Below are 15,851 nucleotides of genomic sequence, written 5' to 3'. Positions count from 1 at the left end.
AGGCAGGCCCTGGTAGAAGTCAGAGGGCTGGGGCACAGAGGGGAGGCAGGCACTCGCTGGAGCTCTCACTGCAGTCTTGTAAAGCAGAGCCAAAAACAGTTTGAGCTTTGTCTCTCACGTGAACACTGCTCCTGTTGGCCCTATAGCTATGGCTGTTGCTGCAGGAAGAGGAAGGGGGAGGAGGAGCTTGGCTTGTCTGGCCTTGGTGCCAGAGCTGGGGAAGTATGCAGCTCTCTCTGGGAACTGTGCTCCCTTTCCTTTGGGAAAAAGCCCCCCTGCAGACCCTCCTCTTCTCTGCCATCCTCCTGATCCTGGCACAGTATCTTCAGAGAAGAAGGAGGCATCCCAACTACCCCCCTGGCCCTCCTGGGCTGCCCATATTGGGCAATTTTCTTCCAGATGGACTTTAAAAAACCCCAAATCACCATCCAAAAGGTAAGGAGTGAGATGGGAAGGTGAGAATTCACTGACTGTGGGGGGACCTTGGGAACTGGGGCCTGGGGAATGTGCTGGATTGAGTAGCCACAAGCCTGGGTATCTATCCTGCTCTGGCCCTACTGAGATGCAGCTTCCTGCAATAGAAAGAACATCTGATTTGAGGCTTAGAGGGCCTGGGTTCACATTCGCCTTCTGACCTATGGGACCTGGAGAAAGTCATATGCTCATCACGTGTGGGGTGTGTCATTGTGGAGTTAACTTTTGTGTGGTGTCAGGATTAGATGCCTGCTGAGGTCCCTTCTGACTCAGTTTCTGTGATTCTGACACAATGGGATAATAACTGTAAAGTGCTTCACATAGTGATAGGCACACACTAAGCAGTATATAAATGTCAGCTTTCATCATCATTATTGTTATATCTATAAAATAATAGGTGAGCTCCTTGAGAGACTGTCTTTTGCTTTATTGTATCCACAGTACTCAGCACAGCACCTGGCACATAGTAAGCACTTAAATGTTCATTGATAGACTGACTGGCAGAAATCGCGTAGGCAGCCTCTGAGGTCCCTTCAAACTCCAGAAGCAGAGGCATATAATCTGGGGCCATAGAACTTTAGTTAAAAACATTTTTTCATTGCTGCATTTTAATATATTTGACTTCCTTCATATTCCTATGTATTTTATTTTATTTTATTTTATTTCATGCATTAAAAAAGGTTTTTCTGAGAAGTGACCCATAGGATTCATCAGACTAACAAGGGGACAGCAAGAGCTATACCCACACACACCCACACACAGCCACACTCCCCCCCCCACACACACAGGAAAGGTTAAGTAATTGTGTTCCATGACACTGATCTTAAGACTTTGGACAAGTCATGTCAGGTCTCTGACGTTCACATGCCTTATTGGTCAATTCTGGGTGTTAATGTTATACTGCCAACATCTCAGTGATGTTCCTTTAAATTGAGCTCACTAAATATTAACAATGCCTCTTTTTTTTGCTGGCTATATCACACTGTTGATTCATGTTAGGCACAGTTTACTGAACCTCTGTTTCAACTTTTTCATGTCCTGGACCCCTCTGGCAGTCATTCTTGTGAAACCAATGGATATACCTTCAGAATCATGGTTTTAAATGCATAAAATAGTATTTTAAAGGAAATTGATGGTAATGAAAGGCAGTTATTGAAATTTAAAGAGAAAACCAAGTTGCCAAGAGCCAGATCTTTTTCAGAGTGAAATTGGTTGTTGTATCTTAGCGTGAGACTTTAAATTTATCCTTTTTGTGTTTCACCTTGTTGCTCGCAATCCAATCACAGCCCATCAATTTTTTTTTCTTTTGGTTGATTATCACCCAGCTACACATTCTGATTCAGTGTTGACTGAAAATCAGTTAAGTACCCTATCTATGCCTTTATTCCAGTAATTGATAAAATGTTAGACAGCCCAGGGCCAAGCACAGATCCAGGAGTAACCCATGGAAGACCCCCTACCTAGGATATTCAAAGGTTAAGTGCCTTACCAAGAGTCATATAGCTGGCATGGACCAGGGGGTGGATTTGAACCCAGGACATTATGATGCTGATGATGGTTCTTAACGCACTATCACATGCTGCCTCCCAGGTCAGACTGGCATAACCTTTTCACATTTGAAGAAAACTTTGCAAGCATTATCCCATTTGATCCTCAAAATATCCCTTTGAGATACCTACTACATATGCAGAAACTAAATCTTAGAAAAGGTTCAGTGACTGGTTCCAGGCAGGAGTCAAAGATAGGATCTGAACCCAGATCTTGCTAGATTTCAAGTCATAAGCTCTTATCACATCCTTCCCCCCCCATTTTTTTTCCATTTTGAAGTTTAAATATTCCTGGCTCCTGAAAATAGTCATCATTTGCTATCAAATTGAAGTTACACTGTGAGGCCCTTGAAGCATAAGACCAGCATTCTTGGGTCCTACCAAGCTGCAATGATTACATATAAGAGTGTGGTGACAGGCTCTCGAAGTGTCTGTGGCATGAAGACAGGCCTTACTAAGTTCAGAGAACCTTATGACCATGTTGGCAACACCATTGATTAATTTTTCCTCTAATCTCTCTCAAAGACAGGCTACTGAGTTTTGAAAAGGCTTTGATGGGTTTCAGTGGGTGAAAGACCAAACCAATCAATCAATTAACAAGCATTTCATAAGTACTTTCTATGTGCCAGGTACTATGCTAGGTGCGGGAGATTAAGAAAACAAAAAATAAAACTGCCCCTGCCCTCTGGGAGCTTATGTTCCACCCAACTCCAATGAATTTACTAATGGTTCAAGTGTTGACGTCCAAGTCTTTCCCATATATTCAATTCTTAGTTCTTTGTCATATATTTCTAGCCCAGCATGGTGCCTTAAATGTAGGAGCCACTTCAGAGCCTGGAATACACTCCCTCTTCCCCTGAATCTTTTGGAATTCCCAGTTTCCTTCAAAGCTCAGCTTCAAGGGGTCATCTCCTGCAGGAAGCCTTCTAGATCTCTCCCAGATGATAGTATCCCCTGAAATAACTTAGAATTTCCTTTGTATGTATTCTGTATTTGCTTTGTATGGATTCTGTATTGTATCTGTAATGTACAGATCATTTCCTTCCAATGTCAATTTCTCAAGAGAAGGAATTGTTTGGTATTTGTGATTGTCAGCTCAGCTCCTAGCACAGGACTTGAGATATAATTGGATGATTCAGTGTTTGTTGGAGTGATCTGAACCAAATTCAGTGGAATTTGATCAGACTGAATTGAGTGAGCTCCATTGGAATTGATGTTTCACATTGCTAGAACATCGTCTGATGATGGTACAGACAAAAATAGCCTGAAATGCAATGGAAGTTTGCAACTCAAACTAATTCTTTTTCAGTTTGCCAAGAAATATGGAAATGTTTTCTGCGTGGATGTGGGAAATCTTACCTTTATGATGGTAACTGGATTGCCACTGATCAAGGAGGTCCTGGTCAACCAAGACCTATTGGTTTATTGATCGTCCCCAACTTCCTCTCCACTTCCATGTCTTTAAAACACTTGGTGAGTTTTTGAATTATGATAAATATTTTTCATCTCTAGGATTCTTTGAATAATATCTTTGACTCCTATATTTCATCATTCCTGAAGAATTCCAACCTATTATAGAGGTCTTGTGGCTAGAAGAAATATAAAAGAAAAAATAGGTTTTTGAAGTTTCCTTCCTTTATGTCTGAGAGTTGGGGGACAGTAATAAGATTGAGGGGGAGAGCAATGAGGATGGAGAAGGGGTTCAAATTTATCCCATTTGAAGATTCATTAAAGGAGCTTGGAGTGTTTAACTTGAGGACAAGGAGACTCAGTTGGGGGGGGGGGTGAAGGGAGGTATGATGACTGTCTTCATGTATTTGAAAGATTAGGTTTTGGCCTCCGAAACGGCAGCAAGGGGTGAGAGTTGCAGAGGGGTACAATTTGGCTTGAAGCTAGGAAAAATTTCCTAACCATCAGAGCTGTCCAAAAATGAAATAGTTTTTCCTCAGTAGATTCCTACTCATTGGAGGCCTTCAAGTAAAAGTTGTTTAGAGTATTTTGCTGGTGTTGTTTGCTGGGTACAAGTTAGACTGGATGACCTCTGAGAACCCTTCTAACTCTGAAGCTCTAAGGGTTTATGATTCTGCCTTTGGGCCCTTTGACCCACACGATGGTGCAGGTGCCAGCAGAGCCACCTGCATCTGGAGGAATTCAATAAAATCAAAGTCCCAGGTCAAAGTCTTTTGTTTTATTTTGTTTATGTGTGTATATATATATATCTATATATATCTATATATATAGATATATATAGATATATATAGATATATATATATAGATATATATACACATACATACATTCACACACATAATATTCACAATGTAATTATATATTTATATATAATATTATATAGTTATATAATTATATATTTATATATATATAATATACATTTATAATATAATTTTATATAATATATATAATTTTTAATTTATGGAATCAAATAAGCATTTTTATAACAATATAATAAAAAAAGGATTGCACATGAACGTGCAAATCTACTATGCACTACTTAATATTCATTTCAAATATACAACAAAATTATCATCTAAATTTATTTTTTTCTTTTTCTTCCTTCCCCAACCCTACCTAGAGGTGTATATATACATATATGTGTATATATGTATATATATATATGTGTGTGTGTGTGTGTGTGTATGTACATATGTATGGTATATATATAATTATTCTATACATACATCTATTTATCATTTCTTTCTAGATGCTGATATTGTTTTTCTTCACATGTCCTTGATATTTAATTTGGGTATTTATAATAGACAAAACAACACATTCACTCAAAGTCATTCTTAAAACAGTATTACTCTTCCTGTGTACAGCGTTCTCTTGGTTCTCTGCTCATTTTGCTCTTCATTATTTCATGCAAGTCTTTCCATGTTTTTCTAAGATCATATCATTTCTTATATCACAGTGGTATTCCATCACAATCATTTACCACAACTTGTTCAGCCAATTGATGAGCTTCTCTGCAATTGCCAGTTCTTTGCCAGTTCTTTGCTACATTTTACTTGAACTAAACTTTTTAATTTAGTGTAATCAAAATTATCCATTTTTATTTTACCTTGCTCTTTATTTCTTGTTTATTTACAAATTGTTCACCTACCCATTAGTCTGATAAGTAATATCTTCCATGTTCGAATTTTCTTGTAAAATTTCTCTTTATATCTAGGTCATATATCCATTTTGACCTTATCTTGGTAAATGGTGTGAGATACTGGTCCATGATCAGTTTCTGCCATACTGCTTTCCAGTTTTCCTAACAATTTTTAACAAATAAAAAATTATTATCCCAAAATCTTGTCTTTACACTTGTCAAATTCAAGTTTCTATGTGTATCTGTTGCTGTAAATTGTATGTCAACTCTATTCCATTGATCTACCTTTCTATTGCTCAGCGAGTACCAGGTAGTTTTAATAATTACTGCCTTGCAATACAGTTTAAGATCTGGTACTGCTAAACCTTCCTCCTTCACACTTTTTTTCATTATTTCCCTTGATACTTTTGACTTTTTGTTTTTCCAAATGAATTTTGTTATGATTTATTTCTAATTCAGCAAAACATTTTTGGGGTAATTTAATTGGGATGGCATTGAATATAGAAATTATTTTGGGTAAAATTTTCATTTTTATTGTATTGGCCCAGTCTACTGATGAACCATCAATATCTCTCCAATTATTTAAATCTGATTTCATTTGTATAAAAAAGTTTTTTTTGTATAATTTTGCTTATATAGTACCTGGAGCTTTTTGGCAGGTGGACTCCCAGATATTTAATACTATCTGTTGTTTTTTGTCCTTCATTCTTGAAGAGGGCCATGAACTCAGCGAGGTGATGCCATGACATGCAATTGAATTGGACTTAAGTGAGGGAGTGCTGTACAAAGTCACCAGCCTCATTTTCTCCTCCAGAGCCATCTGTGTTCTGTGGCAAGATATAGATCAGGATGACTGGAGATGGCCCTGAATGCAGTGGGAGACCTTGACTTTTTAAAGATAAAGTCTTTTCAGGTCTCACTTTGTCTGAAGCCACACCGATTCAATGATTAAGGCTAGGTAAGAAATAAGGCAGAGAATGATTCTTTTTTTTTTTCAGCCAAAGACAAGATTTATTAAAGATCCACCATACTGGCCCAGACTCTTAAGGAATCTGAGCACCTGTGAGCTAGTGGCCAGATTGTAAAAATCTCAGCAGTGACTAGATTATAAGAATCACAGCTGAGAATGATTCTTTACCTAGTCAAATAAAAAGAAAAAAAAAAAAACAATGGTGGAGGGGGGGAAGACCCTCTGGATTCCCAGCCAAAACAAAAGAAACAATTGCTATTCACATTGTCTCTGAGCCAATCAAAGCCCAGACAATGACCAAGTGGGACTTGGCCTGAGCTAGAGTTATTTTAAATAGGGTATTTTTTTTTTACTATCTCTTCTTACAAAGTTTGTATGTGTGTATGTGTGTGTGTGTATGTGCGTGCGTGTGTGTGTTATATAGGAAGGCTGATGATTAATGTGGATTTGCTTTAAATCTTGCTATTTCACTAAAAGTATTAATTTTTTCACCTAACTTTTTAGTTGACTCTTTGGGATTTTCCATATATATCATTATATCATCTGCAAAAAGAGATAGCTTTATTACCTCATTCTCTCTTCTGATTCCTTCATTTTCTTTTTCTTCTCTTATTGATATTGTTAGGATTTCCAATATAATACTGAATAATATTGGTGACAGTGGACATTCTTCTTTCATACCTGATCTTATTAGGAAGGTTTCTAGTTTATCCCCATCTCAAATAATGCTTGCTGATGGTTTTAGATAATTTTTTTTATCAATTTAAGGAAAAATTCATTTATACCAATCCATTCAAGTGTTTTAATAGAAATGAATGTTGTACTTTATTAAGAACTTTTTTGCATCTATTGATATAAGCATAATTTGTTTTAGTTTTATTATTGATATAATCAATTATGTTAATAGCTTTCCTTCTGCTAAACCACCCCTGCTTTCCTGGTATAAATGCAACTTGATCATAATAAGAAATCTTCGCAATATATTGATGTAATCTTTTAGTTAGAATTTTATTTAGGATTTTTTCACCTATATTCATTGATTAAATGGGTCTATAATTGTCTTTTTCTGTTTTTACTCTCCCTGGTTTAGATATCAGTATCACATTTGTTTCATAAAAGGAGTTTGGTAGAATCAATTCTTTACTTATCATTTGAAGTAATTTATTTAATATTGGAATTAGTTGATCTTTAAATGTTTGATAGAATTCACTTATAAATTCATCTAGTCCTGGTACTTTTTCTTTTAGGAAGTTAATTCATGGCCTTTTTAATTTCTTTTTCTGAAACAGGTCTATTTAGATATTCTATTTCCTCTTCTGCTAAACTAGGCAATTTATATTTTTGTAAATATTCTTCTATTTCATTTACATTGGTAAATTTAATGGCATATAATTGAGCAAAATACCTCTTTAAAATGACTTTAATTCCATCTTCATTAGTGGTATATTCATTCTTTTCATTTTTAATACTAGTGATTTGGTTTTGATCTCTCTCTTTCTTAATCATGTTAACCAATTTTTAACTACTTTATTTTTTCATAAAACCAACACCTAATTTTATTTATTAATTCAATGCTTTTTACTCTCAATTTTATTAACCTCACATATGCTTTATGATTTACAATTTAGTGTTTAAATGGAGATTATTTATTTGTTCTTTTTAAAATTTTTTAAATTGCATACCCAATTCATTGGTCTGCTCTTTCTCTATTTTATTGATGTAAGCATTTAGAGATATAAATTTTCTTCTTATTACTGCTTTTGCTGTGTCACATAGGTTCTGATATGTCATCTCATTATTGTAATTCTCTTTAATGAAATTATTGTTTCTATGACATGTTCTCTAACCCACTCATTCTTTAAAATTAGGTTGTTTAATCTCCAATTAGTTTTGAATCTGTATTTCCTTGGCCCTTAATAAATATACTTTTTTATTGAATTATGATCTGAAAAGGATATTTTTAATATTTCTATTTTTTACTATAACATTTTTATGTAATAATATAGGGCCAATTTTATAAAGGTACTGGGACAGTGAGGTGGCATGGTGGATAGAGCACCGGCCCTGAAGTTAGGAAGACCTCGTTTCAAATTTGGCCTTGGACCAAACACTTGACACTTACTAGCTGTGTGACCCAGGGCAAGTCACTTAACCACAATTGCCTTAAAAAAATAAAGGTACTACACTGAGAAAAAGGGGGATTCCTTTGTATTTCAATTCAATTTTCTCCAGATACCTATCAAATCTAGTTTATCTAAAATTCTACTTAGTTGCTTAACTTTTCTTATATTTTTGGTTCAATTTATCTAGTTCTGAAAGGGGAAGATTAAAGACCCCTACTATTATGCAACTACTATCTCTCTCCACCTGTAACTCATTTAACTTTTAGAAATTTAATTGCTATAGTAATTGGTGCAGATAGGTTAAGTATAGATATTACTTCATTGTCTATGATATCTTTTATCAAAATATACTTACTCTATTTATCTCTTAATTAAATCTATTTTAACCATAACTCTGTCTGAGATCATAAGCTGTCTCTCCTTTTTTGCATCAGCTGAAGCGTGATAAATTCTACTCCAACCCTCAATTTCAACAGTTAGTGTATCTCTCGTAGGATACTGATTTTTAATCCATTCTGCTGTTTGCATTTAATGGGTGAGTTCTTTTCATTAATATTCAAAATTATAATTACTATCTGTGAATTTCTCTCATCTTATGTTTTTTACTATTTTCCTTCTTAATCTTTATTTTTGCCTTATCACTGTTATCTTATCTTCTCCCTTTACTCTTTTATTCTTTATTTTATCCATCCTTTAAAAGTCCCTCATTTGTCTATTCACCTGACCCTCCTAATCTTAATCTATCTACCTTTCTAAAAGTCTCTCCCTCATCTTATTTCCTTGGTTTCACACCTCTCTAGAAATTCATAATACTTCTAAAACTCTTCAGATGTATATGGTGTTTCCTCTTCAGCCCATATGAGAATGAAGTTCTAATATTACCAGCCCTCCTCCCCCACCTACTTGCTCTATATTGGTTTTTCCTTTCAAGCCCTGTTTTTATGAGATACTTTCTCCTTTTACCATTTTCCTACCCAATTTTGCTTTTTTAGAATCACCTCATCATGTACAATTCAGCCCTCATCTTTCTTTCAAACTACCTCAGTAATGATAACAATTTTAAGAATACAATTACTAATAAAAAAACAAAAGAATCACTAATATTAATAACATTTTCATGTGTTATGAGTGAATAGTTTGACCTTAATCAGAGTCCTATAATTAGTGTTTAATGGTTTCCTTATATTTCTTTGGGATCTTTATATCTAATTCTCCACTGAGTTCTGGTCTTTTGTTACAAATACCTGAAAGTCTTTCAGTTCATCAAATATCCATTTTTTTCATTCAGGATTATACTCATTTTCACTGGATAAGTTATTCTTGGATGTAACCTCAACTTTTGCTCTTTGAAATATGATATTCTAAGCCCTACAATCTTTTAGTGTAGAAATTGCTAGGTCTTGTAAAATCTTGATTGCTTTTCTGCAGTATTTAAATTGGTTTTTTTTTGTCCTTTTCTTATTACTCACAATATTTCCTCTTTAACCTTGGAATTTTGAAACTTGGCTTTGACATTCCTTTAAGTTTTCTTCTTGGCACTTCTTTTGGTAATCAGTGGATTTTTTTTCTATTTCTACTTTATCTACTTTTTCTAGAACTTGAGAGCAATGTCCTTAATTTCTTGTAATATTGTATCCAGATTCTTTTTTTTTTATTGTAACTTTCAGGAAGATGGACAATTCTTATACCATCTCTCCTCAATCTGTTCTCCAGATCAGCTTTTTTTTCAAATGAGATGTTTCAGATTCTTTTCTATTTTTCCTAGTTTCATGATTTCTTAGTGTCTTATAATGTCATTTGATTCCACTTGCCCAATTCTAGCTTTCAAGGAGTTATTTTCTTCCTTCACATTTTCTATCTCTTTTTTTTCTAGTTAGTTAACTTTCTATTCATAATTTCCCAGGATTTCTTTTTTTTAATTGGGTCAAAGTCTGGAAGGGGACAGGTGATGGGAGTTGACTGGGGAGGGTTGGTAAGAGTGGATGGGAAAAAAAGATGAATTCATCAAGGATTAGAGATACTTATTGTTCTATTATTGAGAAGAGAGCATAATTGATGCTGCTATGACTTAAGGAATAAAGGCATGGAACTGAAACCCATAGGAAAACATCTTCTAGAAGTAGGAGGCTTAGACTTCAGCTCTAAATTTGGCTCAGTAGTGGAGAAGAGAAGACAGAGGCTCAGAAAAATCAGTGTAAAGATGTTGATAAGGAGTCATTAAAGGCAGATTAGGAGGACTGGCCAGACATAGGAAAGACCAAATTGGAGTTAGTTACCATCAGATTGAGTGAGTCTAATGAACCCTTCCAATTTGGACATTCTGAGGGTCTATGATTCTTTACCACACCATTGACGGTCCTTCAGCCAATCTTTACATCTTAATCTGTGACATATCATGTTTGTGTCCCCACACTTAAGCCAAACTAGTCTGGGCATTATTTCCCAAATGCACCTCCAGTCCAGTCATAGAATCACAAATTTAGAGATGGAAGGAAACTTAGAGGCCACCCACTCAAACCCCCACCCCCATTTTACAGATGAGGTCACTGAAGCTGAGAGCTCATGTATATCAGTCATGATTTAAACTCAGGTCTTCTTAACTCCAACACCAAAGTTCTAACTTAGGAACTATGTATGCCTTTACTCCATGCTATGCCCATCATTTGGAATATTCTCCTTCCCCACCCCTTAGCCTCTTGAAATCTTTCAAGAACCAATTCACATACTTAATTTCTCCATGAAGCTTTCCCTTGTCAATAATAAATTTTTCTGGGTCTGATATCAAGGAATTCTTTACTAGTCTTGAATTTATAGAGTAATTTGTAATAATGATCCAAACTAGTTTTTAGCACAGTGCCCAAGATATAATAATAAAGGTTTATTGACTGATATTTATGGAGAAGTTTCTGGTTTACCTTCCCAACAAGAGGGAAATTTAATTTCCATTAGAGCTCAGACAGTCTAACACTGCCTGTATTTCTATCATCATTTAATGCAGGCCTTTGTGGTTCTTCATTCCCTAATAAATGAATGTTGAGTGAATTAGTGAAAGGGCTCAGCATGCATATTTTGACATTTGAGAGAGTTGAGATTTTAGAGGCATAAAGGACCTTAGTAGCTGCCCAGTACTGCTTGGATATGAATCGGAATCCCATCTCAACATTTCCAACAAGTGGTCATCGAGATTCTGCTTGAAGACCTCCAAATATGGGGAACCCACAACCTTTCAAAGAAGCCTATGACACTCTAGGCCAATTCTAACTGACCAGAATTTTGGCCTTCCCTCTAAATTCAGTTCTTGTCCTTACATCTTTCACAGATTGCTCCTGGTTTTGCCCTGTGGGGCCAAGCAGAAAAAATCTAATATCTCTTCCACAGGAAACCATCAATACAAGTCTGCTATCTACTAGTTCATCTTCTTTCATTTTTCTTAACAATAACTTATGACTTACTCCATGTTATTGGGGTGAACCTATCAGATTGTATAATATGAAATCTCCAGCCACTGTGAGTTTCCATGATTCTCTTGGTGCAGACACATCTCTGCTTTTTTCCTTTTTTGTTTTGTCAAGGGTACCACCATTTTTTTAAACATTTTCTCACTTTCATAAACTGTCTCTTTCTGTTATACGACCTTTTCTAATATGCTGGGGAAATTGACATCCACCATTCACACATTGTGACAGCAAGGAGATACTCTGCCTTTGAGGCAAGAAGGTGAAGGCTTCTCAGTCAGGGGCGCCCAGGCCAGGGTTGCCTAAAAAGTGTTTTCACTATTACATTCCAAAAGACCTTCCCCATCTAAAAGTGGAAACTGCATAAGATGGGATGTGCATAAGAGACCAGTCTTAGAGTAGAAAGCATACACTTATGAGAGAGCAAGAAGTAATGGAAAGGTCACAGACTGTGGGGTCTCAGGGTCTCAGTTCGAATCTCAGCTCTGTCATGTTTTACCTGTGTGACCTTGAGTAAGTCCCTTACCCTGTCTAGGCCTCAGTTCCCAAGTTCTTCATAGCAAAGACACTTTCTGGAAAAGGAGTGTCCCAAGGTCCCTCCTCTACCCATCCCCATTCATGGGTAAAGAGAAATAGGGTTGATTGTTTAATACTGCACTGTCAGCAAGGTGGAGGGACCTTACAAGTTCCATATGACATCGAGTAAAGGAGTGACAATGAGCCTGCTTGTGGCATTTCTAACATCTCTGGGCCATGGCGTCACTGCCCTGCCTGGCCCATGACACCGATGAAGTCAACGAGGGCCACATGAGATGACTTAAGCTGCTCAAAGTGGAGCTGGCCATCCAGAGCAGGACTTGGGCTCTTCCCCTGTTTATATCTGTCTTCTCCAAAATAGAAACTCATCCAACTGTCAGTCATCCCTGACTGAGGACATCAGAAGCTCATACTTATGGACCCCAAGGCACATAGCCTACTTATAGACCCTGCAGACCCCTGAGACTTCATATCTCCTTCTGCTTTGTCTTTAGGACTTCCAGGTATTTCCCCATGTCCTAAGGCAAACTTTAAATGTTATTTCCTCAATTCCTGTGTGAGTTCCTTGGGAACAGAAACTGTATAGCCCTTAATATTTATATACTCAGCACAGTGTTTGGCACATTATAGGTGTTTTTTTTAAGTGCTTTTTCAATTTAATTCTATTGCTGGTAGAGGGAATAATCACACCTGTAAAATTATAGATCTTTTGAAATAATGATATGAAGTATTATTATTTAGGCTTATTAATGTCTAATGGCCAAGAGTGGAGACATCAAAGAAGATTTGCCTTAATGACGCTAAAGAACTTTGGTTTGGGAAAGAAGATTCTGGAAGATCGGATCTGGAAGGAGGCCAGGCATCTTACTGAGGCTATCAGGGAAGAAAAAGGTAAACACTGGTCAGGCAGAGGTATTTTCAATTGCTTCTGATTGTCCTTTTGTCCAAATAATCACTAAACTAATCTGTAACTGTGGATGGGAGGAGCAGGGGAAGAGAGATCCTCTGTAGAATAGAGACAGACAAAATTCCCCAGTCCACCAGCCCCTGGGAAGGTCTTCAAAGACCCAACATTGTCCTCTAGGAATAAACAAGGTAATAAGCAAACAAAGGAATTTCTTGATGATTCGTTCTCTTAAATGGCATTATGATTATTATTTTTTTGCCATGAACACATAGAGGTTACATGCCTCAATTCTTCAAATGCTTCACATGAAACATTGCCTTGTCTGGCCATTCCTGGAACTTCCTACAAACATGCATGTACACACACCCCTAGCGCTATTCTCTTCTGCTACCCTTCTCTAATTCTTTTTTCTTCCTAATCATGCTTCTTCCTTTCTATTTACTGGATCACCTATTATCTTTTCTCATTATCTTCCCTCTCATTCTTCTCTTTCTTCTTTTCTCTTCTGCCTTGCTCTCTTTTTTCTACTTCTTAGAATTCACACATGTATAAATATTGCTATCTTCATTTTTTAAATTTTGATTTTTTCAATTAATCATTTATTTTCTTTCCTCCTTTTTCTTCCTCTCACTGGAAAAACCAAAACCCTAGTAACAAATATACAGTCAAGCAAAATCAATTCTTACATTGGCCGTGCCCAGAAACATATAACACTGTGTAACCTAAGTCCATCACCATGTGTCCGGAGGTGGGTAGTAGGTGCCATCAATGGTCCTCTGGAATTGTGGTTGGTATTGCATCAATCCAAGTTCTTAAGTCTATCCACATTGTCTCTCTGTTCGCAATTTTGTTATGGTAGACATTCGTTCTTCTACTCTTCTTCCTCTTTCTATGCTCCTTCTTTCTTCCTTCTCTTCCTCTTCCCATTCTCCTCCACTCTCCTTTCTCCTCTTCTGCTGCTTCTACTTAGTATCATAAATTTAGTGTAAGAATGAGCCTTGGAGCCCATCAATCCAATCCTCTCTCCCATTTTACAGATGAGTAAGCTTAGGAGCAGGGCAGTTAAGTGACTTGCCCAAGGTCTCACAGTCAGTCAATAAATATTTATCAAGTGCCTATTATATTCTAGGCACTGTGCTAAATTCTGGGGATATAAAGAAAAGGGAAAAAAAAGGAAGTCTCTGTCCTCAAGGAACTCCTAGTCTGAGAGGGGAGACAACATGCAAACAACTATGTGCAAACACTCTAAAAAACAGGAGAAACTGGAAATAATCAACATGGAGAAAGAACTAGAACTAAGGTCATCAAGCTAGTCAATGTCTAAGGTAGTCCGGGTCTTCCTGGCCCAGGTTCAGTACCTTATGAACTACCTTATACTGGCTCCCTTCCTTATTCATCTTCTCATTTCTTTTTTTTTCATTCTAGTATCTCCAGTTGTAATTTCAGTTGTACTGCTCACATGTATGCAAGTAGCCCACTGGTATATATAGTCATGGGCATTGGTATATGCAAACATACATCTATGGACACATATGCACATGTGTGCCCATACCCATTACACAGATGTGCATAGCTTTGTCAACCTATGCATATGATATATCAGATATAGAACCATAGATAGAGTCTAGAAGGGTCCTCAGAGGTTATGTAATCCAATGCCCTCATTTTACTGAGGAATACACGGAGACAAAGACAGATAAAGTAACTTGCCCAAAGCCACAGGTAACCTATGTTGAAAGAAAATATGCCAATTAAACCCCAAGTCTTGACTAAACATTAAAAAGTGGGCATGTTCTTTTCTTTTTTCTCACATCTATTTAGGCAGTAGCTGGTTATGGACAATAATAATAAAGCAGATGTGCTGGTAGGTATGGGACAGGGGAAGGTGAGGAAAAGCATGTTTAGGAGAAAAAGGCAGAAAGCTCTGCAGAGTTCTTTTAAACAACATGAGTGAAATGAAGAGTGGTCTGTCCCCTTTCTCTTCTACTCAACAGGACATCCCTTTGACTCTCACTTTCAGATCAACAATGCTGTTTCCAATATCATCTGCTCCATAACGTTTGGCCATCGCTTCGAATACCATGATTCTCAGTTTCAGGATCTGCTAAAGAGTTTGGATGATGTCACAATGCTTGAAGTTAGATGGGAATGTCAGGTAACAGACCTTCCATTCCTGGACAGGGTGGGATCAGCCTCAATTTGGCCTGTATATCCTCCATGGGAAAAGAAACATGAAAAGTATGGTTGTGAGAGGCTGGCAAGAGCTGAATCAGCTTGTGCGTGAGTTCCTCTAGGTGGTAAAAGGGACTTAAAAGGGGATAGGAAAGAAGCAAGATTTTTATAAACAATGACATGAAAAAACATGACTGGGGACCCAATGCTTTTCCAGAACACTGTGATCTCCAAATAACAGGAAACAAATTTCTATACAGTTTTTAAGTTTTTCTAAGATATTTACCAAGGTTATCAAATTATAAACATTTATTAAGCACCGACTGTGTGCCAAGTACTGTGCTAGGAGATGAGGATATAATAACAAAAATGACAACACCCGGCCTTGAGTGCTTTATATACTGTTGGAGGAGACAATATGCCATCAAGGGAGTGTGTAGGCAAATAAATACAATGGGGGTAAGTTTTGGTATTGGCTGCATTAGAAGCCAGGGGGACCACGAAAGGCTTAATAGAGAAGCTGTATCTTGAGCAGAGTTTGAGGGAAACCAGGAAT

At 36.8% G+C, this 15,851-nt stretch overlaps 1 pseudogene; it reads left to right on the top strand.

Moving 5' to 3' along the window:
- The first annotated feature begins 224 nt into the window (after positions 1-224).
- The window catches only part of LOC114036311, a 45,403-nt pseudogene continuing 29,776 nt past the window's right edge, over positions 225-15,851 (top strand).

Source organism: Vombatus ursinus, unplaced genomic scaffold, assembly GCF_900497805.2.
Source record: "Vombatus ursinus unplaced genomic scaffold, bare-nosed wombat genome assembly UNPS02009824.1, whole genome shotgun sequence".
Classification (NCBI taxonomy): Eukaryota; Metazoa; Chordata; class Mammalia; order Diprotodontia; family Vombatidae; genus Vombatus; species Vombatus ursinus.
Note: the sequence above shows the minus strand (reverse complement) of the source record. Positions and strands in the feature narration are given on the sequence as shown.